The sequence below is a fragment of the Canis aureus genome, chromosome X (assembly GCF_053574225.1).
Source record: "Canis aureus isolate CA01 chromosome X, VMU_Caureus_v.1.0, whole genome shotgun sequence".
Classification (NCBI taxonomy): domain Eukaryota; kingdom Metazoa; phylum Chordata; class Mammalia; order Carnivora; family Canidae; genus Canis; species Canis aureus.
Window position 1 is genome coordinate 8,598,538 of NC_135649.1, and position 27,565 is coordinate 8,626,102.

Sequence of the window (27,565 nt, forward strand, 5' to 3'; positions counted from 1 at the left end):
ATAACACTATGTGTCAACTATATTCAAATAAAAAAACTTTATAAAGAATACAAAGGGAAAAATTATGAAATGTTTAGTATGAGTATAGCATATTATAGTATAGTATGTATACACTATTAGCATAATCATTGTCCTAGTCACTTAATCCCATGATCTTTGGTTTCCTCATCCGTAAGGAAAGGACAAAATGAAAGCAGCCTGTAAAGTGCAAAGCAGCCTGTAAAGTGCAACGATGATATCCCTGTTTGGGGGGAAGATGACATTTAGTGGATCTTTTATTTTTTTCAATAAAATAATTTTTTATTGGTGTTCAATTTACCAACATACAGAATAACACCCAGTGCCCTTCCCGTCAAGTGTCCCCCTCAGTGCCCGACACAAACTCACCCCCACCCCCCGCCCTCCTCCCCTTCCACCACCCCTAGTTCATTTCCCAGAGTTAGGAGTCTTTACGTTCTGTCTCCCTTTCTGATATTTCCCACACATTTCTTCTCCCTTCCCTTATATTCCCTTTCACTATTATTTATATTCCCCAAATGAATGAGAACATACAATGTTTGTCCTTCTCCGATTGACTTACTTCACTCAGCATAATACCCTCCAGTTCCATCCACGTTGAAGCAAATGGTGGGTATTTATCGTTTCTAATGGCTGAGGAATATTCCATTGTATACATAAACCACATCTTTATCCATTCATCTTTTGATGGACACCGAGGCTCCTTCCACAGTTTGGCTATTGTGGACATTGCTGCTAGAAACATCGGGGTGCAGGTGGCCCAGCGTTTCATTGCATCTGAATCTTTGGGGTAAATCCCCAAAGTGCAATTGCTGGGTCGTAGGGCAGGTCTATTTTTAACTCTTTGAGGAACCTCCACACAGTTTTCCAGAGTGGCTGCACCAGTTCACATTCCCACCAACAGTGTAAGAGGTTCCCTTTTCTCCGCATCCTCTCCAACATTTGTGGTTTCCTGCCTTGTTAATTTTCCCCATTCTCAGTGGTGTGAGGTGGTATCTCATTGTGGCTTTGATTTGTATTTCCCTGATGGCAAGTGATGCAGAGCATTTTCTCATGTGCATGTTGGCCATGTCTATGTCCTCCTCTGTGAGATTTCTCTTCATGTCTTTTGCCCATTTCATGATGGGATTGTTTGTTTCTTTGGTGTTGAGTTTAATAAGTTCTTTATAGATCTTGGAAACTAGCCCTTTATCTGATATGTCATTTGCAAATATCTTCTCCCATTCTGTAGGTTGTCTTTGAGTTTTGTTGACTGTATCCTTTGCTGTGCAAAAGCTTCTTATCTTGATGAAGTCCCAATAGTTCATTTTTGCTTTTGTTTCTTTTGCCTTCGTGGATGTATCTTGCAAGAAGTTACTGTGGCCGAGTTCAAAAAGGGTGTTGCCTGTGTTCTCCTCTAGGATTTTGATGGAATCTTGTCTCACATTTAGATCTTTCATCCATTTTGAGTTTATCTTTGTGTATGGTGAAAGAGAGTGGTCTAGTTTCATTCTTCTGCACGTGGCTGTCCAATTTTCCCAGCACCATATATTGAAGAGACTGTCTTTCTTCCAATGGATAGTCTTTCCTCCTTCATGGAATATTAGTTGACCATAGAGTTCAGGGTCCACTTCTGGATTCTCTATTCTGTTCCACTGATCTATGTGTCTGTTTTTGTGCCAGTACCACACTGTCTTGATGACCACAGCTTTGTAGTACAACCTGAAATCTGGCATTGTGATGCCCCCAGATATGGTTTTCTTTTTTAAAATTCCCCTGGCTATTCGGGGTCTTTTCTGATTCCACACAAATCTTAAAATAATTTGTTCTAACTCTCTGAAGAAAGTCCATGGTATTTTGATAGGGATTGCATTAAACGTGTATATTGCCCTGGGTAATATTGACATTTTCACGATATTAATTCTGCCAATCCATGAGCATGGAATATTTTTCCATCTCTTTGTGTCTTCCTCAATTTCTTTCAGAAGTGTTCTATAGTTTTTAGGGTATAGATCCTTTACCTCTTTGGTGAGGTTTATTCCTAGGTATCTTATGCTTTTGGGTGCAATTGTAAATGGGATGGACTCCTTAATTTCTCTTTCTTCAGTCTCATTGTTAGAGTATAGAAATGCCACTGACTTCTGGGCATTGATTTTGTATCCTGCCACGCTACCGAATTGCTGTATGAGTTCTAGCAATCTTGGGGTGGAGGCTTTTGGGTTTTCTATGTAGAGTATCATGTCATCGGTGAAGAGGGAGAGTTTGACTTCTTCTTTGCGAATCTGAATGCCTTTAATGTCTTTTTGTTGTCTGATTGCTGAGGCTAGGACTTCCAGTACTATGTTGAATAGCAGTGGTGAGAGTGGACATCCCTGTCGTGTTCCTGATCTTAGGGTAAAGGCTCTCAGTGCTTCCCCATTGAGAATGATATTTGCTGTAGGCTTTTCGTAGATGGCTTTTAAGATGTCGAGGAAAGTTCCCTCTATCCCTACACTCTGAAGAGGTTTTTTTTTTTTTGTTTTTTTTTTTGTTTTTGTTTTTTTTTTTTTTTTTTTTTTTTTTTACTCTGAAGAGTTTTGATCAGGAATGGATGCTGTATTTTGTCAAATGCTTTCTCTGCATCTAATGAGAGGATCATATGGTTCTTGGTTTTTCTCTTCCTGATATGATGAATCACACTGATTGTTTTATGAGTGTTGAACCAGCCTTGTGTCCCAGGGATAAATCCTACTTGGTCGTGGTGAATAATTTTCTTAATGTGCTGTTGGATCCTATTGGCTAGTATCTTGTTGAGAATTTTTGCATCCATGTTCATCAGGGATATTGGTCTGTAATTCTCCTTTTTGGTGGGGTCTTTGTCTGGTTTTGGAATTAAGGTGATGCTGGCCTCATAGAACGAAACAGCTTTAGTAGAATAGGTATGATTTCTTCTTTAAACGTTTGATAGAATTCTCCTGGGAAGCTATCTGGCCCTGGACTTTTGTGTCTTGGGAGGTTTTTGATGACTGCTTCAATTTCCTCCCTGGTTATTGGCCTGTTCAGGTTTTCTATTTCTTCCTGTTCCAGTTTTGGTAGTTTGTGGCTTTCCAGGAATGCGTCCATTTCTTCTAGATTGCCTAATTTATTGGCGTATAGCTGTTCATAATATCTTTTTAAAATCCTTTGTATTTCCTTGGTGTTGGTAGTGATCTCTCCTTTCTCATTCATGATTTTATTAATTTTAGTCTCCTCTCTCTTCTTTTTAATAAGGTTGGCTAATGGTTTATCTATCTTATTAATTCTTTCAAAGAACCAACTCCTGGTTCTGTTGATCTGTTCCACAGTTCTTCTGGTCTCGATTTCGTTGAGTTCTGCTCGAATTTTAATTAACTCTCTTCTTCTGCTGGGCGTGGGGTCAATCTGCTGTTTTTTCTCTAGCTCCTTTATGTGTAAGGTTAGCTTTTGTATTTGAGTTCTTTCCAGTTTTTGAATGGATGCTTGTATTGCGATGTATTTCCCCCTTAGGACTGCTTTTGCTGCATCCCAAAGATTTTGAATGGTTGTATCTTCATTCTCATTAGTTTCCATGAATCTTTTTAATTCTTCCTTAATTTCCTGGTTGACCCTTTCATCTTTTAGCAGGATGGTCCTTAACCTCCATGTGTTTGAGGTCCTTCCAAACTTCTTGTTGTGATTTAGTTCTAATTTCAAGGCATTATGGTCTGATAATATGCAGGGGACGATCCCAATTTTTGGTATCGGTTCAGACCTGATTTGTGACCCAGTATGTGGTCTATTCTGGAGAAAGTTCCATGTGCACTTGAGAAGAATGTGTATTCAGTTGAGTTTGGATGTAAAGTTCTGTAGATATCTGTGAAATCCATCTGGTCCAGTGTATCATTTAAAGCTCTCGTTTCTTTGGATATGTTGTGCTTAGAAGACCTATTGAGGGTAGAAAGAGCTAGATTGAAGTCACCAAGTATAAGTGTATTATTATCTAAGTATTTCTTCACTTTGGTTATTAATTGGTTTAAATATTTGGCAGCTCCCACATTCGGGGCATATATATTGAGGATTGTTAAGTCCTCTTGTTGGATAGATCCTTTAAGTATGAGATAGTGTCCCTCTTCATCCCTCACTACAGTCTTCGGGGTAAATTTTAGTTTATCTGATATAAGGATGGCTACCCCTGCTTTCTTTTGAGGACCATTCGAATGGTAAATGGTTCTCCAACCTTTTATTTTCAGGCTGTAGGTGTCCTTCTGTCTAAAATGAGTCTCTTGTAGACAGCAAATAGATGGGTCCTGTTTTTTTATCCAGTCTGAAACCCTGCGCCTTTTGATGGGGTCATTAAGCCTGTTCACGTTCAGAGTTACTATTGAAAGATATGAGTTCAGTGTCATCATGATATCTATTCAGTCCTTGTTTTTGTGGATTGTGGCACTGAACTTCTTCTTAAAGGGGAATTTTAAGAGCCCCCCTTAAAACTTGCAGAGCTGGTTTGGAGGTCACATATTCTTTCAGTTCCTGCCTGTCTTGGAAGCTCTTTATCTCTCCTTCCATTTTGAATGAGAGCCTTGCTGGATAAAGTATTCTTGGTTGCATGTTCTTCTCATTTAGGACCCTGAATATATCCTGCCAGCCCTTTCTGGCCTGCCAGGTCTCTGTGGAGAGGTCTGCTGTTACCCTAATATTCTTCCCCATAAAAGTCAGGGATTTCTTGTCTCTTGCTGCTTTAAGGATCTTCTCTTTATCTTTGGAATTTGCAAGCTTCACTATTAAATGTCGAGGTGTTGAACGGTTTTTATTGATTTTAGGGGGGGATCTCTCTCTTTCCATTTAGTGGATCTTTGAAGAAACAGTAGGATGTTCACAAGTTGTTGTAGGGCCAGAAATCATACCATAAAGAGGTAAATAAGACAGTTTGAGCCTCTAATGAAAGAGTTCTAGAACCAGTTGTCCAATGACTAGCAGATAATGCCTGTGGAGATGTTATTGAAAGGTAAGTAAAGTCAAACTCTAAATACCATTCAAGTCCTGGTCCTAGGACACTTGAGCAACACCCAACCCAGAGCCTGCCATCAAGTTCATGTTATTGTTGCTCATAGAGCAGTGTGTGCAAACAGTAGCATTCCAAACACGCTTTCACCTGTGCTCATTCTTGATTTAGGTTGCACGCATGTGAACAATCATATATGGAAGGACCTTCAAACATTAAAGGTTTTCAATTCAAAATTTCCAGCGTCTTATGGAGATCTTGCTTTCTAGGATTTCAGATGTTGCAGGAAATAATAATTATAATCTCAATAATAGTAATATTTTAATTTTATAGTGTGCTTAAGAGTTTACAGAATATTTTCATGCACTTATTCCACAATGTACAACACATAACTTTAGCCAAGATGAAGTTGTAGAAAGTTATCAGTAGAGTGTGTGACATAGTTTTACATATGGCCTTTGTAGGTGCCTAGGGCAGGCCACCCCAAAATGTGCCACTTTGGCATACTGATTATTTTTTTTTTAAGATTTTATTTATTCATTCATGAGAGACAGAGAAAGAGAGAGGGGGAGAGAGAGAGAGAGAGGCAGAGACACAGGCAGAGGGAGAAGCAGGTTCCATGCAGGGAGCCCAATGTGGGACTCGATCCCCGGACTCCAGGATCACATCCTGGACCAAAGGCAGGTGCTAAACCACTGAGCCACCCAGAGATCCTTACTGATTTTTTTAAATGAAAGTTAAGAGACAACCTGCACAAGAAGGACGCTCAGAATGTTTTCTGTCCCGCTGAAAGCAGGAAATAAATCTCCCTCATAAAGTGTACTCTCCCTGTATCAGTAGCTAAAGAGGCTTTGTTATCACCAGGGATGGGGAACTGAAAGCTGAGAAGGCTTGTTACTTTTTACTAATTCACTACCATAGCCCAAATCCTGTTTAGAATTCTTTACTAATTGAAACCCCAAAGTTAGGTTTTCTTTGTCCTGTCAATTTCTCACAGACATGTTAACTCTTTGTCTAAAAAAGTATGAAAACTCCCTGTCTTGGTCATTTCTTTGTTTTTTTTTTTTTAAGATTTTATTGATTCATTTAAGAGAGAGAGAGAGAGAAAGGGGGGGCACAAGCAGGGAGGGGGCAGAGGAAGAGGGAGAAGCAGACTCCCTGCTGAGTGGGGAGCCCAATGCGGGCCTCAATCCCAGGACCTTGGGATCATGACCTGAGCCAAAGGCAGATGCTTAACTGACTGAGCCACCCAGGTGCCCCTGTCTTGGTCATTTCTTTAGGTCTCAATTTCATTATTGGGCCTCCATGTACATGTAACAAAACTTTGATTTTCTTCCATTCCTCATTTGTCTCATAAACATTTGATTCTTAGTCCTGCTAGACAAAGCTTGGACCAAGGAGAATTTCTTCCTCCCCTTCACTAATTATCCCAGATTACATCTATCACTGTAAGATGTTCGGCATTCCCAGAAGCCCCTTCCCTGATCCCCAACCCCCCCACTACTACATCCCTTGGTTTTACATTATCCCTCACCCCTTCCCAGTGTCTGAAACCTTTCCACTGCCTTCTGGAACTTGTCAGCAAAATCATTCATATCCCGCAGCTCTTCTCTCAATGTTTCTTTTCCCTTCTTCCTTTAGAATCTAGCTGAAACCTGACACTGCTTTCCTTGAAGACCTCTCACCTTGTGCCTCGAACCATAGTCTGTAGATGACTATAGTAGAAGGAGGTAATCTGATAGCATGGGGTTCAAAGCCAGGGGGTGGTAATTAGGAAAGAGGGAGGGGCTAGAAGGGGACCTAGGGAGCCAAAGGAATACCTTCCTCTCCTCCAGGTGCCACCATCTAGGTGATTTCAGTCTCACATGGCTGATTCAACATATTGTCCTTTCACTTCCTTGACCTTCTCTCCTCCACATAATTGTATCTGCCATCCAATCTCATTCATTCACTCCCATAACCATGCTCTCTCCCCAATTACAATTGCGAGCCTTCCAATCTCATTACCACCTCTGATCTTTCTAATCCACTCTCTCCAGTACCTCTGAACCCAACAATCCTTGACCACACAAGAATCTAGAATCCTTTAATCCTACAGCCTTGGCATCCCCATCACTCCCTTACACCTTTACCTCTCCCTCTATCGAGTTTAAGGCTCATGATTCAATCCCTCACAAACATTCAAACTCTCTTGCATCTCTCTTTCATCTTCATACTTGGGCAAAAATAACCCCAGTTAAGTTCGGCTCTCTGCCTATTTTGCACTTCACACATGTACACTTGAACACAGATGGAGAAAGACACAAAATCATGTTGACTACTTAGCATTCATGGGCCAAGATCCTCAACTCAACAGGTCACTTAAGGCTGCCAGAGCAATAAGAGCACAGGACCCAGTTCATCCACTCTCCCACCTTCCTAAATAGCTATTCCACACTTTCATCTCACCTTAAACCCCCAGCCCCTCTTCCCTCAACCTTATTCTCAGCTCATGACCTTACATCTTATTTCACTGAGAAAATAGAAATAATCAAAAGAGAAATTCTATGAGCTCCCACCATCACTGCTTCCATTTGCCTAAACCTTTGTCTATATATGGTACTTTCTCTTCTATTACTAGAATAAATTCTGTTCTAGAGCAGGCCAACACTTCCACCCATGCACTAGGTTCTATCTCCTCTCACCGACTCAAGAATATCAAACCAGCAATTATTCCTTCTCTGTCTTGCTTTATTATTTTCTCTAATTCTTGTATAATCCCTTAAACATATATTCTATTTTTTCCTATCTTCACAACAAGAGTTTCTCTTGACCACATTCCCCCTCCAGTCTCTGCTCTATTTCTCCCCTTCCCACTACAATTACAAAAGAGTTATGACTCACCATGCCCAATTAGAGAAGTCCATACTATCTATTTCCAATACCGAAAAGACGACTTATGTTCCCTCGTGAACACACCCTAATCTGGCATTTGCCCCAGCCATTACATTGAAACTGCTCTTTTCACAGCCAGCAATGACCTTCATGTTGCTTAATCCCATGGACATTTCTGAGTCTTCCACCTTACTGTCCCATCGACAGCATTTAATGCAGTTGTTACTTCTTTTGACTTGAAATACATTCTCTATTGACTATCAGCACACCAAACCTCCAGTCTTTTTTTCTATTTCATTAGCTGATCTATCTTACCCTCTTTAACTGGTACCTATCATCTCTCCAAACTCTTAATGATCAAGTACTTGAGGGCTTAGCCATTAACCCAATTCTCACTCTATTCCTACTGATGGGGAACCCTGACTGATCTCCACCTGGATGTCTAATAGGTGCCCGCAAATTGAACATGTCAGAAACTAAACTTAAATTACCTTTTTACTCTTCTCTATCTCTATTAAAGACAATTTCTTCCTTCCAATTCCTCAGGCTCAAAACTGAAGTCATTTTTTTTACTCCTCTTTCTTTCACTTCATACCCAAGCTGTCATGAAATTTCTTGGCTCTACCTTGAAAATATAACCAGAATATGATTACTTCTTGCTACCACCCTGGCCTTAGCCACCATTATCTCCTGCCTAGATTGTCACAAAAGCATCTTTATTGGTTTCCCTGCTTCTATGATTTCCCTATTTTAGTCTGCATCCCCACAGAAGAAAAGTAAACTTGTTAAAATATAAAAGAACCTTCCAGTGGCTTCCCATCTCACTTACATTGAAAAAAAAAACCCCACCAAGGTCATCACCTAGCTTACAAGGTCTATTTTATATGTTTAACTATCTGTAGCCAACCAGTAGACAGCAACCTTCAATAGAGGTTAGGGATATTTAAGTCTTTTGTTTACAATAAATACGTCATAAATAAATGAGTGCATCAGGGGTGCCTGGGTGGCTCAGTTGGTTAAGCATCCACCTCTTGGATACAACTCAGGTTGTGATCTCAGGGTTGTGAAATCAAGCCCCATACCAGGCTCCACACTCAGCTTGGAGTCTGCTTGAGATTCTCTCTCTGTCTCTCTCTGTCCCTCCCCACTCAAATAAATAAATAAATCTTTAAATTAATCAATAAATAAGCAAGTACATCAGGCATTCCAGGTAATGTAAAATGTGACATTCACTATCTCAGAAAGATATCTGCACCCTCATGTTCACTGCAGCATTATTCACAAGAGCCAAGACATGGAAAAACCAAAATGTCCATTGATGGATGAATGAATAAAGAACATGTAGTATATACAATGTAATACTATTCAGCCATTAAAAAAGGAAATTGTACCATTTGCAACAACATGGATGGCCCTTGAGGGCATTATGTTTTTTTTTTTCTTTTTTTTCTTTTTTTTTTTTTATTGGTGTTCAATTTACTAACATACAGAATAACACCCAGTGGAGGGCATTATGTTAAGTGAAATAAATCAGACAAAGAAAGACAAACACTATGTGTTGTCACTTGTATATGGAATCTATAAAAAGCCAAATTCATAGAAATTGAGAGTAGATTGGTGGTTTCCAGGGGTTGAGGGGTGAGGGATAACAGGGAGATATTTTGCCAAAGGGTACAAACTTCCAGGTATCACATGAATACACTCTGGAGATGTAATGTACAGTTAACAACAGTGTATGGTATACTTGAAAGCCCCTAAGAGAGTCTCACCATAACAACAACAACAAAATGGCAATTACGTGAGCTGAAGGATTAATCATATTTATTGTAGGAAACATTTTACAATATATATGTATATCAAATCATTATGTTGTATACCTTAAACTTATATAGTGTTATGTGTCAATTAAACCTCAGTAAAGCTGGAAACAAATCTTAAAAAAGAAATGTGATATTAAACTTTCTGTGATGCATTTCTTTTAGTCTGACATCTTATACTTGGCTGAGGTAAGGAGATGGTAATAGTAATCAAACACCACAACGAAAGCATCTAACACTTATGCTATATATCCACAGTGAGCTAAGGATCTTGATAAGTGTATTATTACGCATTGTCTACAATACTTTCAACAACTCTGCAAAGTAACTGAAACTCAACAAGATTAACTCACCATCCTACGGTCACCAAGCTGTTAACTATCTGACCAAGATTAAAGTCAAGTTCTAGCTAAAACTGCCGTTGCACTCTTTCCAGATTACACACTAATGCTTCCATGTAGAGCTTATGGCAGTTTCTGTGGCTTCTGTATTTCCACCAAAATGTCCTTCCATCAAAATCCCCTACTGCTGAGTCACATCTTGCTTTGTACTGTACTTAGAAGCACAAGATAATTTTATTGGAGATGACTGACCGTCAAGGTATGTTAATACCTTACACTGAAGTAAAGGAATTGCCTGGAGTTGGGTCCACCAAAAATTTCTGATGGCACTGACTGAAGTATTGATTGCTGCCTGCCTATACAAATGTCACATCCAGAACGTGAGCCAGGGCAAGGAGGAAGTCCCACAACTCTCTCTGGGATCTGTAGGGTCAGTGTGGCAGGTGTAATGGTGTTCTGTACACTGCTACATAGATGGTCAGAATGCTGAGTTTTTAACAAGGATGAACCTATATTATCAAGTAAGTCCTATATAAGCAGAACCTAAGTCTTTTGAACAGAGCATGTAACTACATTTTTAGAAAAGTATGAGTGAGCAATAATGAATACTAAGTACACTATAATCTGATATTCCCTTCTACCTACTGGGCTCTCTTTGAATATCTCATCCTGCACATTTGGACCCTTTGATGAACATTTCCCCATTTCCCCCCAGTCTCCAGGCCTAGTATCCCCCATTCTATTCTGATAAAAGTTCTACTCTCTTAGATTCCACATATAAGTGAGACCATGCAGTATTCATTTTTCTGTATCTGGCTTATTTCACTCAGTATGTCTTCCAAGTTCATCAATGTTGTTGCAAATACAGGAATTCCCTCTTTTTAAAGGATGAATAATATTCCATTGTTTTATATCTTTTTTCCTCACATTTTCTTTTTTCATTCTTCCAATGATTGACACTTAGGTTTTTCTCATACCCTGGCTATTGTGAATAATGTTGCAATGAACATAGGAGTAGGGCTATCTCTTCAAACTATTCTATTTCCGGGGCACCTGATTGGCTCAGTCAGTTAAGCATCTGCCTTCAGCTCAAGTTATCATCCTAGAGTCCTGGGATAGAGCCCTGAACCAGGCTCCCTGCTCAGTGGAGAATCTGCTTCTCCGTATTCCTTCCCCTGCTCCTTCTCTCTCTTTCTCACTCATTCTTTCACTATCAAATAAATAAATAAAATCTTTTTTTTGAATATTCTATTTCCATTGGCTATATATCCAGAAGTGAGATTGCAGGACCATATGGTGGTTCTATTTTTAATTTTTTGAGTGACCTCCAGGCTGGCTTTGATTTACATTTGTCTGATGATTAGTGATGTTCAGCACATCTTTTCATACACCTGTTGGCATTTGTATGTCTTATTTGGAGAAAAGTGTATTTGGGTCCTTTGCTCATTTTTCACTCCATTTATTTGTTTCTTGCTATGGAATTGAGTTCCTTTTATATTTTGGATATTTCAGGTATATGGTTTGCAAATGTTTTCTACCACTCTGTAGGTTGTCTCTTCATTCTGTTGATTCATCCCCTTGCTGAGAAAAGGCTTTTACCTTGATGCAATCCCATTTACTTATTTTTGCTTCTGTTGCATGGGTTTTATGATCATATTAGGAAAATCATTGTACAGACCTATGTCAAGTTTTTTTTCCCTGTTTTTTTTTTCCTTGCAGTTTTGTTGTATATGATGTGAAATAAGGATCCAATTTTATTATTCTACATGTGGGGACCCAGTTTTTCTAATGCCATTAATTGATGAGACTATCCTTTCCCTACTGTGTGTTTTTGGAAAATTTGTCCAAGATTGGTTTATCATATATATGTGGATTCATATATGCACTCACTAATTGTTCCATTGGTCTATATGTCTCTTTTTTATGCCAGTACCATACTGTATTAATACTATAACTTTGTAGTGTATTTTGGAATCCAGCAGTGTAATGACTCTATCTTTATTTTTATTGCTCAAAATGTCTTTGGCTATTTGGGCTATTTTGTGGTTCCACAGGAATTTTAGGATTGTTTTTTCTATTCCTGTGAAAAATTTCATTGGGATTTTGATGGGGATTGCATTCAGTCTATATATGGCTTTGGGTAGTGTGGACATTTTAACAGTATTTCTTTCCAATCTATGAACACAGGATATCTTTCCATTTAAATGTATATTTTTAATTTCTTTTACCAATATTTTATAGTTTCCAGTGTACAGATCTTTCACCTCTAATTAAATTTATATTCCTCAGTATTTTACTTCTTTTGATGCTGTCATAAAGGGGGCTATTTTCTTATTTTCCAGACATTTTGTTTTTAGAATAGAAATGCAATTGAGTTTTGTATGTTGAATTTGTATACTGAAATATCTTTAAAAAGTATATTTGCACAGTTTGTTAATCTATTGAATCTGTTGTCATTTTAAGAAACAATAAATGAAAATGTTTGGTATAATCAGTGTTTTGTATCTGTTGGTTTTTTTTAAGTGTGCAGACATTCAAAGATCATTTATTAATTAACTGAGGTATAAGATATTAAGGTTAAAGATGTGAAAATCCCAACTTAGTTAACACATTAAATCTTTATGAGTGATAGCATTTTAAAAATTACATAAAATTAAATCCTTCAAAGAGACATCCATTACTGTCACTCAATTTAGTTTAACATAATCTTCTATATAAAATTTTTAAATTTCACACAATTTGTGGAAACAATGATAACTTTTTAAGCTCATTAAACCAATATAGGAACTATTGGAAATTTAAGTTATAAGGAATTTAATGCTGGTTTGAACAAATCAAAATATTATACTAGCAAACTAATTTTTTAAAGATTGATTCATGCTACATAACTTATTTTATCTTGAAACTAAATCACTTTGTTATAATCTTGCAGCTGTAGTGTTAAAAAGGCTATTATGTGCGTATATTTTTCAGTGTCCACAAAAAGAAACACCATGTAATAATTTTCCCTTTTTTAAGTCTTTTAAACAATTCTGGTTGCTTATCTAGACTAGATATCCTTAGAGTGCATGTAAAATAATTATTTTGGTTGATCTTTGAAGTTTCATAAGATAGGAAAGAGAAGCTGGGGTGGCGATGGAAAAGAGCCAGCTCCAGGCAAGGATAGGGAAGATGGTTCAGATGCACAAAAACAGATTTTACATATCCACAAAAGGGAGTGACACAGCTGGTTTGGGCATAACTTGGACCACTGAGAATTTTATCAGATCATACAGTTAAAAAGCCAGCACTTACTAATCCTCAAAGCACAGAAAAGAAGGAACGAATGCCTCTCATGTTAAAAATATATATATGTATATATGATCTTTCTTTGAGACAAGCAAGATGGACAATCTTCTCAGGGGATTTTGCCTTTTGTACTAAGGTACCCTTCAAATGAAAAACATTGTTCATATCAAAAGCTCCCCAAAGTGGCACTGCTATTCCAAATCATTTCTGTTGACATCCTTCTAGTAAGAAAAATAAGCATACAATTCAGCCATATAGTGAGAAAACATGACAGAAGCAAGTGCTCAGCCTGTAAAAGGCAGGGTTGTACAAGTTTCCTACCCCTGTGAGAACTGAACAATCTGTAAGAATGATGCTCATATAACTCAGTGTCTCTGGTGTTTGGCCAAAGGTTGACCATCACCACTCAGAGGCCAAATAAAAACTCCCAATTCTGGGTAGATAAAACTGAACAGGGCAACTCTCTGGGACACAAAGGCAGAAATGAAGAGGAAGTCCTTTTAAGATCTTTAAATGGTGCCCAGGACAGTATTTGTCCAAATCACACTTGCCTGTAGAGACCCTCTGAACTTCTCAGTCCCCAGGACCTGGGCATGGATGACTTACTGGACTATACCCACTGTCTCCCTATAGGGTTTTCTTCTTATGGCCAAACAACATTCAAGACACTAGAACAGTACACAAATCCTAAGAGGAAGTAGCAGAAGGCACTAAAACAATTTTACCAAGGAAAAATATAAAAACGATTGGGTAACAAAGATATCTCAAGAGACTTCACTCCTAAGAAAACAAAATAAGCCCAATGCTGATGGGCTTCAGTGAAATACTGAAAGTAAATTCAGCATGAATTTAGCTCTCAGCTATGGACAGGGTAGCCTGTCAAGCAGAGAGAAATACAAGGATCTCCAATATGTGCAGTTTTACTGAGTTGAGAGTCTTGATCCAAAGAAGAGAGTATATCAGCTGAATCTCAGTGGAATGTCCATTTCTGTCAATGCCCTCAAAACCAAAGACCGCTAGAAACACACCATTAGTTAAACAGGTTGTGTATATTACTCACTGCAAGGAGGAAGAATGCACGCCATGGGGGAACGTTTCTAGGAGAGGGTGTTAGAAAGAACTTATAAAGGATTGGGGCTTATATTAGGGGATTCTGGGGAAGCTTTTAAAAAACAGAGCTTTGTTCTGGATTGGATGCTATCAGGAAGTGGGATAATTCTATGATTGGCTATTTTATTTTAATTTTTTAAGATTTTTTTTATTATTTGAGAGAGAGAGCACAAATGGGGGTGGAGGAGTGGCAGAGGGAGAGGGAGAAGCAGACTCCCTGCTGAGCAGGAAGCCCAAAGTGGGACTCAATCCCAGGACCCTGAGATCATGACCTGAGCTGAAGGGAGATGCTTAACTGACTGAGCTTAACTGAAATAGCCCCTATAATTGGCTATTTCAACAAATCCTCCCTATGGGGAGGACAGACCAGAGTTGGGCTAAAGCTATAATTGGTAAAGAAGCATCAGTCACTCTTATTAGACAGGATGGGGGAACAATGGTATTCTGTGTCTTGGATAATGTTCACGTTTTGTCTGCATCCAGGCATGATTATTAAATAGTCTTTTTGTCTTGATCCATCACGGTCACAGAGTGGTCTCGTTGGGCATTGATGATTTGTGATACTGTTTATGTCCAACAAAAGAATACCAAGGCCCAGCAGTGAGTGCCAGACCGTCACATGATGACACCTAAACATAGTGATCATACAAGTCTAGCTTCTGGCTGCCAGCAACTAGTTTTCCCTTTCTCATCGTAATCCAAGCCCCCATTTCCTTGAGTCAGCGGGCATTTCCTCTGAAGACAGGTAGTTAATAGCATAAGCAATGGAGAAAAATGCTTCCACCAGAGAATAACTGGGGATTAAGGGTGACAAGCAAAGCCCATGTTAAAGGTATATTGTTTAATTATCAAGAAATGTCTCAAATTGGCTCCCATACAGAATAATGGAAGTAGGGAGAGATAAATATGCATTAAGATGTTCTAAAGTCTGTCTTTTTCATAAATAGTTCAAGCGGGCTTATTTAAGAGCCTATTTTGAGCTGGATTTCTAGTTAAAAGTAAAAGTGTCTAAATAAGAACAATATACCCTTTTTGCTCAGCACAGAAAAGCTCTATAATTTGCGGTAGAGATAATAGAACTGGTACACAGACAAAACCAAAGCTTGTAAAAATCTGTTTATCACTGGCCTAATAATAAGCCATCCCCTCTTAGTCTTTTCATTCGCAATTGATTTCTGGAGGTTGGAAACAAGGTTGTGACTCAGGAGTTTAAAGTCGGTAGAACAAATTTGCTGCCTGCGTGTCATGCGGGCTTGTGGGCAGCAATGGACTGGAAGGGAACAGAAAGAAATCTGGAGTCCTAAAACGGGTTTGGGAAAGAGGTCAGGTAAGCAATTGGAGTGAGGACGGAAGAGCCTCTCACATCCCACTGGCCTCCAATATCCATGTTGACTGGCAGGCCTTCACGGGTTGATGAAGAACTAGAAACATCAGGCGCATCCACGACATCTGCCCATAAAGAAAGGGCAGCGTTACCCAGGCAACTGTAGGTACTTCTCAGTGGGAGCCTCACCTGAACATTTAGCCTTGCAGAACAGCTCAGGTCATGTAAGAGTTCACCCAAAGGAAGCCTAAAGAGGATTCAAACAATCCTCTTGCAGGATGGAGTCAAATACAAAGCCAAAGTAGACACCTAGAAAACAGGTCATTCTCAAATACAGATATTATGTTGTCTGGTAGTAGAGATGGGCTTTGAGTGAGCATTTTGTTTTGTTTTGTCTTGAAAACCATTGTTCAGCTGCCAAAGCTCCTGAAATGGCTTCCTAACACAACCCACATTCTTCCTGTTGTTTGTTGTAGAGTCTCTAGCTTGGGCCAGAACAAGAGCAATTTCATGAGAATGACCTGGGTCCTAGGCTCTATGCTAAGAGCTTTACATACCTCGTTTCTACTCCTCCCAACAGTCCTGCAAAGTGGGTGCTAAGGCCCCCATTTTAGAGAAGGAAATGGATACTCAAAGGTATCTTTTTTTTAAAAAAATCTACTTCTGTATTTCAGAGAAAGAGCATGTGGTGGGGAGGGGCAGAGAGTCCCAAGCCGACTTCAGGCTGAGCCCAGTGTGGAGTTCGATGTCACAGCCCATGAGATCATGACAGGAGCTGATAGCAAGAGTCAGACATCCAACTGACTGAACCACCCAGGCACCCCTCAAAGATATTACACATTAACCAGATTCAAAATAACTGGATCCTGGGTTCTCTCGTTCCTATATTAAGGCACCCAGCTTTCTCAGGGCACCTCTACTTATCTTCAGCATCGGCACTTACCAGGCACGTCCCCTCGATCGCTTCACAAAACCTGTCACCTTTGCCAACAGGCTACTCTCCATCTCCCTGGTTGCTCAGGGCTACTGTCTCTCACCATAGCTCCTTAGCTCCATCATCTCCCACCAGAGAGATGCACAACCCAGGATGAGGGACTTGTAATAATGGTTTTTCTGAGTCTTGGCCATTTGGTGACTCTTTCTCCTGTGTCCACTTTCTTTAATTTTTAAAGATTTTTTTTAATTTTCAGGATTCCTGGGTGGTTCAATGGTTGAGCATCTGCCTTTGGCTCAGGGCATGATCCCGGGGTCCTGGGATCAAGTCCCACATTGGGCTTCCTACATGGAGCCTGCTTCTCCCTCTGCCTGTGTCTCTGCCTCTCTGTGTCTCTCATGAATAAATAAATAAAATCTTTAAAAATTTTTTATTTATTTTAGAGACTGTGACAGAGATAGTGAGAGAGAGAGCAAGAACAGGGAGGAAAAGATGAAGCCAACTCCCCGCTGAGCAGGGAGCCCAATGCAGAGCTTGAACCCAGGACCCTGAGATCATGACCTGAGCCTAAGGCAGATGCTTAACCGATTGAACCACCTGATGCCCCCAGTATCCACTTCCTGTGCCTACCCAGCTGCCCCATCGATGCAGTTTTCCACCTCCAAAATCACTGTCACATACACATTAAGTAATATGGAATGTAATAGAGAAAGACGGTACAGTAAGAGGTATAAATTTGTCAAACTGCAACAGTGTTTAAGCTGCCATACATCGCTTTTAATTTTTAATTTAGGAGAAACAAAAACACAAAGGGCTCCAGAGAGAGGCAGGAGCCTCAGAGGCCCATGAGAGAAAGCGGTGTAGCAATGCCACTGATGACATCACCCTCCAACACTCTTCCGGCGTCACCCCCTGACTCACCTCTGAAGGCCTACACAGCAGTCGCTTAGACACTGAAAACCCTCACACGGGGGTGGGTGAGGACGGTTATGACAAATGCCTGCCTACTTTCATTGACAATGATTTCCTGTCTATTCTGTTTGGAAACTGTCTCATGCCTTTCCACATATTTAATCTAGAGTGGGTGCCCAACCTGCACGTGCCAGTGGAGCCTTCAGGAACTTTTTAACTCGGTGCTTCTCATCCAATGAGAAACCCATTTTACTGCCCACTCCTCACCCTCTGACATGCCAAATTACCTGCCACCTTATAATCAGAGCCCAAGCCTATCAAATATCATGGTAAGTGTTGGTGACACTGACCAAAGGAAGTAAATAACCATCAAAGCATTGAACACGGCATCTATTTTCTCTAGAAATCAAGCATTATTTCCAAAGGCAATGGCAAGATCAAATATTTTCTTTACAGTGAGGCACAATTACACTTGTAAATCGTAAAATTAATGTTTGAACCAACACGAGAAAAGATATGTCAGCTTCATGTGCATGTTATTGTTCTATAAAATAAAAGCTTTGTGTTCACCTTATTGCTCTATAAATACGAAATTTTAACACCGTTGAGGAGGAAGAGATGAGATATCAAGATATATTGAACTACATCAGATGTGCCAAATCTCAGTATGTATAAATTCAAACTCACTCATATAATATTTCAGAGAAACTCATTCGGTGCATATCAAAGGAAAATACAATCGTGAATAGTTACATTGAACATAATTTCAAAATTTTTTAAAAATCTTACTTATAATGACTTAAAATATCTCTCTTAAAGAATCTGCATAGTCACAATATTTAACACAAGGACATAGAATGTGTGAAATAAAAGCCAGAAACTACTGGCAGATAATAAATAAATGGAATGACTTCCCTGTTATTTCATCCCCTTATTCCAGTCTCTCTAAAGCCTCTGCAGAGATACATTTCTGTCAATTGATGCTACTTTTGAATAAAGAAATTGTGCACACAGTAGCCTCACCCTGGATTATGAGCCCCACATCATATGTCATTACCATCTCCAAGTCACAAAATGTTATTAGAAGCTTTCCCAATTTTCACAGAGAAAGTCTGAGCAAGAATAAAAGAATTTGAGGATACATTCAAAGAGCAAATTACCTTCAAGTCTGGATGAGAGGCAGAAAGTTCTGGAACAAAACCAAAAGCTCCATGTTTGGCTCTGGAAGGAGGGTATTCTGATGAGGACGTGAGGCTGATCTGCCCAATTTTACTTTCCTTGCTGTGTATTATTTCTCTTTTTTTTTCCTGGGACCCCTTGCTTCTACTTGCCACAGTGGCCTCAGGTGAGGGGAGCAGGGTAGCTAAAAGAAACACATGTTGGCATGATGAGTGATCGTCCACCATTACTTTGGATATAGGCTGCATCTCTGTAAAAATGAGACATTAATTACATTTCAGGCAACTCATATTATGGGGAAACTCAGAAGGAAGTAACCTCCCTCATTCACAGGAGGATCAAGTCACCTTGGTGCCCTGTCCCCTTCTCTACCCCCCAACCCTGCAAAAATAAAATAAAATACAAAGTCAGTTCCTTTCTTCCAGGGCAGGACCACGGTTAGGACCACATAAAGGAGCCAGGATCCACATAGAGCAAGACAGGTAAGCATGAGAAATGCCCTGCAGAGGAGCAGATGCCTTCCTTCTTGCACACACATGTACACACACACACACACACACACAGTAGGCCGAACAAGGCCAGAGTAGCAGCAGATAAGTGAGAGGCAACACGGTAGTAGTGGCGGGAGGCCTTAATGGGGAGAATGCCTAGTCAGCACCCCAGTGAGCAAGATGCGAAGAAGAGGACTTCATATTTTTCAAAGATTATTAAAAGAATTACTTTTTCAAATGCATTTCTCCATTATTCATTCATATTTAAGGCTATGAATATGATGCATAACAAAACATTAAAATTTTCTTTATACTGGGACACCTGGGTGGCTCAGCAGCTGAGCATCTGCCTTTGGCTCAGGGCATGATTCTGGGGTCCCGGGATCGGGTCCTGCATCGGGCTTCCTGCATGGGGCCTGCTTCTCCCTACACCTGTGTCTCTGCCTCTCTCTCTATGACTCTCATGAATAAATACATTTTAAAGATCTTTTAAAATTTTCATTTATACTGACATACTACCAGAGAGCAGAAATTTTCACGTGCCCTCTTTGTTACTGGAACAATCTTTTTTTTTTTCTTTTGTTGCTTTTGACTGCAATTACAGTGATTTGGTAGTCAAGAGAGTTTGGGTAGCAAATGACCGATCTCCTCAAGCTACACAAGGCTGTGAAAAGAGGTTTTCCTGGTTTATGAGAGCAGGCAGGAAAGACAGGGTCAGGAGAGAGTTGATGACTGAGCACATTCAGAAGTATTTGCAGATTTGGTCACCGAGCCCTCCTTTGTTCGTAGGCATAAAGGAAAACACAACTGTCAGAGTAACCTGACATTCTAGTGAATAGTGAAGCTGTCAGGACATTGCTGATCACCGTGTATGACTTGGGGTTTTGTTTGGGGGTTTTTATTTTTTGAAGCATTCTATATTCACCACCATATATGTTCCTCTCCCCCACCAAAATTAAAATTAAATGGAATTACAAGAAATAATGAATACATAAAACACTCACACATGGAAACCATCTCACTGGGGATTTGTGGTGGCGGTAGTAAAGTAGCGCAGCTGCCATCATATGCTTTATGAAATTATTATCATCCCTCTCTGGAATTTCAGCTGTGTTTGGCCAATTTGTTCCATTCCGGTTTAATATAATGCTATGTTTTTGACTAGGTGTAGATATTTTAAACCACAATTGCAATCCCTCCTACACGCATGCATATCTTTTAAAACACATTCATTTTTGAATGATTACATCAATTAACTGGAACAGGCTGAAGTTGAAGTGAATAGGGAGCATCATAACCATTCAACTATTTCTAGAAAACCAGAAAAGATGCTTTTATCAAAACAGAGATTGCGGCAGACAGGGATGACAGAAAGGGGAGGAGCATAAAGGTGCTCTAAACCCCCGTGAAGGACTGTCCAGTGTCAGGGAAGGCTGCGTGCCCCAGCAACAGAGAGCCCATCCGGGTTCCAACTGGGCTGGGATGCTTAAGGAGGGAGGGTGCCCTTGTGTGAGAAAGACAAGACAGGGAGAGGAAGGCAAATCATAAGATGCTGAAGTCTGGATGGTAAGCCACTGTTTGTTTCCAGAGAGGACAAAAATGCTCTGTGTGCATCCGCCCAATGCCACAGTCCAGGGGCCATGTGACCAGCGATCTCTTCTGTACCCAAGTAGAGAAGAATGTTTTATGCTCTAACAGAAGCGTCTTTTGTCCTTTAAAATACTTTTTTGTCAATCTGGAATATTCCAGGATACAGAAAAGAACAAAAAGGAATAGCAAACACCTTTGTACCCACCCAAAGGGAGGAAATGTCAATTAACCCTTTGGCTGTTTATCTCACATCCTTGTTGGGGTGCAGTAGCAGAGACCTAGACACTGCTGGTTGGTCCCCAATGTCTCTTCTTGCCTTTTCTTTAGTAGCAGAACCCCAGATTGAGCTGGGCACAGAGCTTCCCGGAAGAAAGGGCTGTATACCCCAGCCTCCTCCCAGGCTCAGTGTGAAAAGCGTGACTAAGTTACAGCCAATAGGGTGTGAGTGAAAAGGGCACCCTTCCCCCAGTCCCCTTGGCTTCACATTTCACAGTATCATACCAGTAAGGGTCTGGGAGTGGAAGAGCCCCAGTCGCTGACCCTGTGAAACCATCACAGCTACCCTGAACTTCTCATACCTGGGCTGTTAATTTGAAAGCAAAAGAAACTTCCATCTTGTCTAAGCCACTCTTACCTGAGGTTATCTATTGCAGGAGCCAATTCTATATCCTAACTAACATAGCCTTTCACTGGACAAATGTCCCTTGCACGTTTACTATATACCAGGTACTCTCCTAGGCCCTAGGGATAGGGTAATAAATAGACAAAAACTCCTACCCTCCTGGAGCTTACATTCTAGCAGGGGAGACACAGAGAGAAAATCAAGCAGGAAGGATAGGGATGGTGTGGGAGCTGCAATTGTGGATAGAGTGGCCATTAAAAGGATGCAGTACCATTTACTGAAATAAGGAAGCAGGAGCAGGGTTTGCTGAGAGATCAAGACTCTGGTTATTGCCACAGACTCAATGCTTCTGGTCCCCCTCAAATTCCTATGTTGGAACTTCATCCCCAATGTGATGGTATTAGGAAGTGGGGCGTTTGGGAGATGTTTCTGGCAGGAGAGTAGAGCCCTCATGAATGGGGTTAGTGCTCTTATTTGAAAAGGCCCCCGAGAGTTCCTTTGCTCCTTCCACCATGTGGGGTCAGCAGTGAGAAGATGGTTAAGCAGACTCTCATCAGACACCCAGTGCCCTGATCATGGGCTTCCCAGGCTGCAGAATCATGAGAAAGAGGCTTCTGTTTTTTAGAAGCCAGCCGGTCTCTGGCATTCTGTTACAGCAGCCTGGAGGGACTAAGACAGTTTGGGGCACGTTAATTTTGAGATGTCTCTCAGATGCTCAGTTGGAGACAGTAAGTAGCCGGATGTGTGAATTGGGAGTTGAACGCAGGGATCGAGCAGAGAGTCACTAGACTAGAGGGGACATAGAAAGCCATGATCCTGGATGAGATCACATAGGGGATTCTCGGAAACAGAGAGCAAAAGACATCCAAGGACCTAGTCTTGGGCGCTTCAAGGTATGGAAGTTGGGAAGATGAGGAGGATCTAGCAAGGGAGACTGAGGAGGAGCCCTCGGAAAGGTAAGAGGAAAGCCCAAGAGAGTTCCAGAAGTCAGGTGAAGGTAGTATTTCCGGAAGTAGAGAGGAATCCCTGTGTCCACTGCTACTGAAATATCAAGAGATGAGATGCGGGGGGTGGGGGGGGTGTACTAGGACAAGGAGAGCTATGGAGGCAGTTTGGTGACTATTAGCTGGCTGCCTTAGCGAAGGCACTGGTTTATTCTTTTCCCCAGGTAAGGATTATATTTTTCCAGAGTTAAAAGGATATAAAAAGGCATCCGTTCAGCCATTCAACCCCGACTACAGGGTCCTTGACAGCTGCTGGCACAGCCTTTGCTTAAGCACTTTAATGGCACTTAGTGCTCAGCTCTGTAAAACGATCAGTTCCAGTTTTCGGTGAAAACCCCACTGGCTCCTTGTGCGGAATTGGCGCGCATTTTAAAGTCTACTCATGAGTCACAGTTTGGCTTTTTTGGGTCATGCAACATACAGCCCTGCTGTCAGGTCTGCAGGAGGCACTTCTGGTATTTGGGAAAATGTCTGGGTCTTTAACCTCCACCAGGCAGGTAGGTCCCTGTCCCCGGGCACCCATGGCCTGTGCCCATCAGGCACTGCATCAGGCCTGTTAAGCACTTGACCTCCTGAGAGTGAGGCTTAGGGAGTCCTGGAGGTGGAGTTTGCACAGGACCCCCGAGTCCATGCTCTCAGCCCCTCTGTGATGTGCTCCCTCAAGCCCTGGGTTTACCTGCCTCATTTTACCCACAGGTAACTCGGGACTATGGGGCCAGACATTTTATAGGGCCCCATCTGCCTCTCTAAGGAATCATGACTCCAGTCGAAAAGCAAGGTTTATGGGAAGAGCTGCTCTATCACTCTTTCCTAGCTTGCTTTTTAAGAACTCAGATTACTTGCAGGTGGTGTATTTGTATTAGAGAGAAAAGGTGACCTTTCTTGGCATGTGAGTTTTAAGCCTGCCAGCAGCAATGCAGACAGACATCAGGTATATTCTTCTATCCAGCGGGGTTTGGGGTATGATACTGAACCTGACCTACTTGTGATCCCCATTTGGGTTAATTAGCTTTGCAATGCTTTTCATATCTCCATTCCGGCCCTCAACCTACCTGCCATAGAAGTAGGCAGACTAGCAAGGGAATCTGGGATGGTGTATATTTAACCTCATTGCTGGAGAAAAGAATCCTCAGTGTACTTGGCCTCCTTGTACTGGGACAATACAGAATAGTATGTAAAGAGAATAGCAAAGAGGCACCACACATTTTTTTCTTAGGGTTCCCTGCTTTGGGGGGGGGAGGAGAATCAATATTTAATTTCAACCTCAGGTTTTGAAAAAAATGTGAAACTGCGGTTGTTTCCGTATCAGATAAAGAGGGTTTTGGCGTAGTGCATGAAGTGTGACTGGGTAATCATGAGACTTGGTGTCTTAGTGATTCAACTCAGCAAATATTATCAAGCAGCTACTGGATGAAAGCCATTGAGCCAAGAGAGAAAGGAGCTACAGAGATGAACGGGCCCTATTCTCTGATCTGCAGGGAAATGGAACAAAAACAGATGTAACTGGAGGATTAAAATTTCTCTGACATTGTTGACAGAGGTTAAATAAGGAGCAAAGAGGACCCTGATGATACCGGGTGATCACTCCAAGGAAAGAGACAACTGCCATGTCCGGGTTCCATTTTGGAATAGTGGTTTGGTGTGGACCAAAACAGGTGGATCCCCAAGGGGGTTTTCCAAGAGAACTTCTTTACCTGCATTCACAGAAAGGATTGGGAAGCTGAACGGGTCAGGGAACCTTTCAGGGACTCTGAGACTTGTGGCTCTTTAAAGGTTCAAGGTCGGCTGAAATAGTTACAGTACTCAACCAGAAGGCCATGTTTCCCTTTGGGAATATGGAACTTGGCTGCAGGAATCGCCTGAAAGACCCCTGAGGCAGGAGGACCCGAAAACCGTGCAGGTCATCGAGGAGCCGTGTAAGCCACCCAGGCCATGGGGAGGGAAGCAGGCTCACAAGGCTGCACGACCATCAAGTCGGGTGTAGCCGTCAAACACTCAGATGCTGCCACCACCAACCTATATGGACAGTGCCCCAAGATGCCATCCAGGCGCATTCTGAGCCACGGTGGTACCATCGCTTCGCTGGCCCAAGTCAAAAGCCTCATACAAATACCACATTTTCATTGAAACCAGGGTATTGTCCTAATAACTCATGGTTTCATAGTGCTTTCTATTAAAGCATGCTGTCTTGCATCTCACGTAATCTGCGTAACAACGCCAACATATGACACAGGCAGGACAGAAAGTATCCCTGAGTCACACATTCAAGAACTGGCCTGCTGACAAAGCATGAGAGACTCCTAACTCTGGGAAATGAAGATGGGGTAGTGGAAGGGGAGGTGGGCGAGGGGTTGGGGTGACTGGGTGATGGGCACTGAGGGGGGCACTTGAGCACTGGGGGTTATGCTAAATGATGGCAAAGTGAACTCCAATAAAAAAAAATTAAAATAAAATAAAAAAGAACTGGCCCGCTCAGAGGTTAATCGATCTGCTTAAACACCTTAAGATGAATAATAAGCAGTGGGGCCACATCCAGCTCAGTCCAACCCACACAGCACGTCCTAGGTGCTCACTGCAAGACAGAAGAATCACATAAAACACCATCCTGAGGCCCTCACCCGCTGGTAGCAAAGCCGACGTGAACTACTAAGGTCAAAGGCACTGTCCTAAATGCTCAGACACACGGAAAGCATGAAGAGGGGGCGCCCAATCTAGAGGGTGAGGGCTATCAGGGAAAGCTTCCTGGAGGAGAGGACACCTGAACGGAGACTTAGAGACCTAGCAGGGGCCCTGGGAGTGTGTGGGACTGCGGAGGGAGACAGCTAGTGGTGTAAAGCAGGATGCACGGGGGAGGAACTCCAAACAGTAGGCCAGTCTCTCCCTTGGCTGACTTCTGCTCTCGGCATAATGAACCTGGCAGTGCCCTCAGAGAACGCCGTTCTGCTACCCCCTTCCCTTTCCCTGCTTTTTCTTCTGCCACCATGCTTTTCTACTTCATTCCTGCCTCTTGTTGCTTTTTAAGGTTTATTTACTTATTTACTTTTAGAGACACAGAGAGAGAACAGGGAGGAAGGCAGAGGGGGATGGAGAAGCGGATCCCCCCACTGAGCAGGGACCTGAGCGGTCTCAGGACCCCAAGATCATGACCTGAGCTCAAATCAAGAGTCCTTTGCTTACCCAACTGAGCTACCCAAGCACCCCTCTCTTTGCTGTTTTAAATTCAGTAAATGTCACTTCCTCCAGGAAGTCCTCCTAGGTCCATCCTATTACTATGTCCTCCTCTGCATAAAGGTCAAAGTATTTGATGTCCTTTGCCTAGTACACTCCGGACTGTACAGATTCCGCCCTAAGGGAGTTCATAGCTGTTGGAGAACAGCATCCCATGCCTCATGCAATGCTTGGCTCACAGAAGGCAATTGCTGAGGATTCTGAGCAATGCAGGGACCAAAGAAATGACCTAGGGGCGCCTGGGTGGCTCAGTCAGTTAAGCATCTGCCTTCGGCTCAGGTCATGATCCCAGGGTCCTGGGATCAAGCCCCCACATCAGGCTCCCTGCTGAGCAGGGAGTCTACTTCTCCCTCTCCCTCTGCCTCTTCCCCTGCTTGTGCGCTCACTCTCTCTCTCAAATAAATAAATAAAATCTTAAGAAAAAAAAAGAAATGACCCAGAACAGGAATTTGCGCTAAGGAAAAATACAAAATTCAGATAGAGCTTGCTATGCACATGTTTATCACAGTGGTGTGTAGCATAACAACAACAACAACAACAAAAAAAAAACAGGAATAAAAAAATGTTTACCAAATGTTTACCAATAGGAATAGAAGTGGATGAACTATGGTGTAACTCTGTGGAGTGATGTCTACATTGCAGAGATGGTTGATTTTCCAAACAGTTTACAATTAAAATATCAGTTTCACAGGTAATAAAATTACTTATGGAAAGAAACAGTCCTGGAAATGTTAGAAACTACAGGAGGCCCAGAGAAAGCACTTTTCACCCAGATTCCTTTATCATTTGGGATTTAATCAGGGAGATAGAAGGCATTTTGGATGGAAGAGCCCTCCACCCCTACCTCCCCCCACCCAGACAGAGCCGCATATACAAGAATTAAAGGTGCCAGGAGAGAAAAGGTCAAGGGAATCACACAGACAATCTAGTAACATCAAAGCAGTGGAGAAATGACCCCGGACAGGAATGTGTGCTAATTTGTGCCTTTCTGGAAGTCTGAGATGCAAGTGATTCTCAAGAAACTCCCCATTAAATGGCTTCAAACCCCAGGCCCGCTCATGTCGGCCTGCACCTGTCTTCCAAAAATAATAGCTTCTATTCCTCTCCTGCATTCCAAACTGTTGTGCACAGGTGACCCTCTTGTTGAAAGGCTGTAACCCTGAGCCATACGGGTGAGGGAATTCTGGGGACAGAAGACTAGTTGCCGGCTCCTCCTTAGAAATGTGAAGGCGTGGCAGTAAAATTGAACGACAACCAGCAATTCAGCCCAACTCCCAAGAGGACACAGGCCCTAACGGAAGCATCCAGATCTTCCTGAATGTATTGTGGACTGGTGCAGGGAGGGGAGGATGAACCTGAGAATATAAAGAGCCAGACTGGGGTCCTCACTCCACAGTCTACTTGCTACGTGACCTTGGGCAATTTTCTGAACTCATTTTTAGTTTTCTCATGTGTACCGAGAAGAAAATGATAATATCTTCCCAGTGTCCAGATCAGATTAGGTACTTGAAATGTTTCATTAATTGTAAAGTACCACACGCTAGCTCTACTTATTAACTGTAATTCAACAAGGTCTCTCATCTGCTGATAGGAGGCATCAAAAGGATAATTTGATATAGTCATAATAATAACGCAATAGGGATTTAACGAGCAAAACTCCTAAGCTACTGCTACAAAAAGCTATCCTTATGGTAAATAACCTTCTTTCCATTAAATGTAGGTTGGGGGAGTCTGGGTGGCCCAGTGGTTGAGCATCTCTGCCTTTGGCTCAGGGTGTGATCCAGGGGTCCTGGGATCCAGTCCCGCATGGGGCTCCCCACAGGGATCCTGCTTCTCCCTCTGCCTATGTCTCTGCCTTTGTGTGTGTGTCTCTCAT

General features: G+C 41.7%; 1 protein-coding gene across 7 annotated transcripts in view; it reads right to left on the reverse strand.

Moving 5' to 3' along the window:
• The window catches only part of LOC144307657 (RNA polymerase II elongation factor ELL2-like), a 121,034-nt gene that overhangs the window by 81,604 nt on the left and 11,865 nt on the right, over positions 1 to 27,565 (reverse strand). For 5 of the 7 annotated variants that reach the window (XR_013374434.1, XM_077887592.1, XM_077887596.1 and 2 more), the window contains exon 3: positions 18,736 to 18,938. The exons of 1 other annotated variant lie outside the window; for it this stretch is intronic. The gene's annotated coding sequence lies outside the window, so the exon portion shown is untranslated. Of the gene's footprint in view, positions 1 to 3,778; positions 3,919 to 18,735; positions 18,939 to 27,565 lie in introns of those variants that run through there. One more of the 7 variants, XR_013374435.1, reaches the window with a different exon arrangement.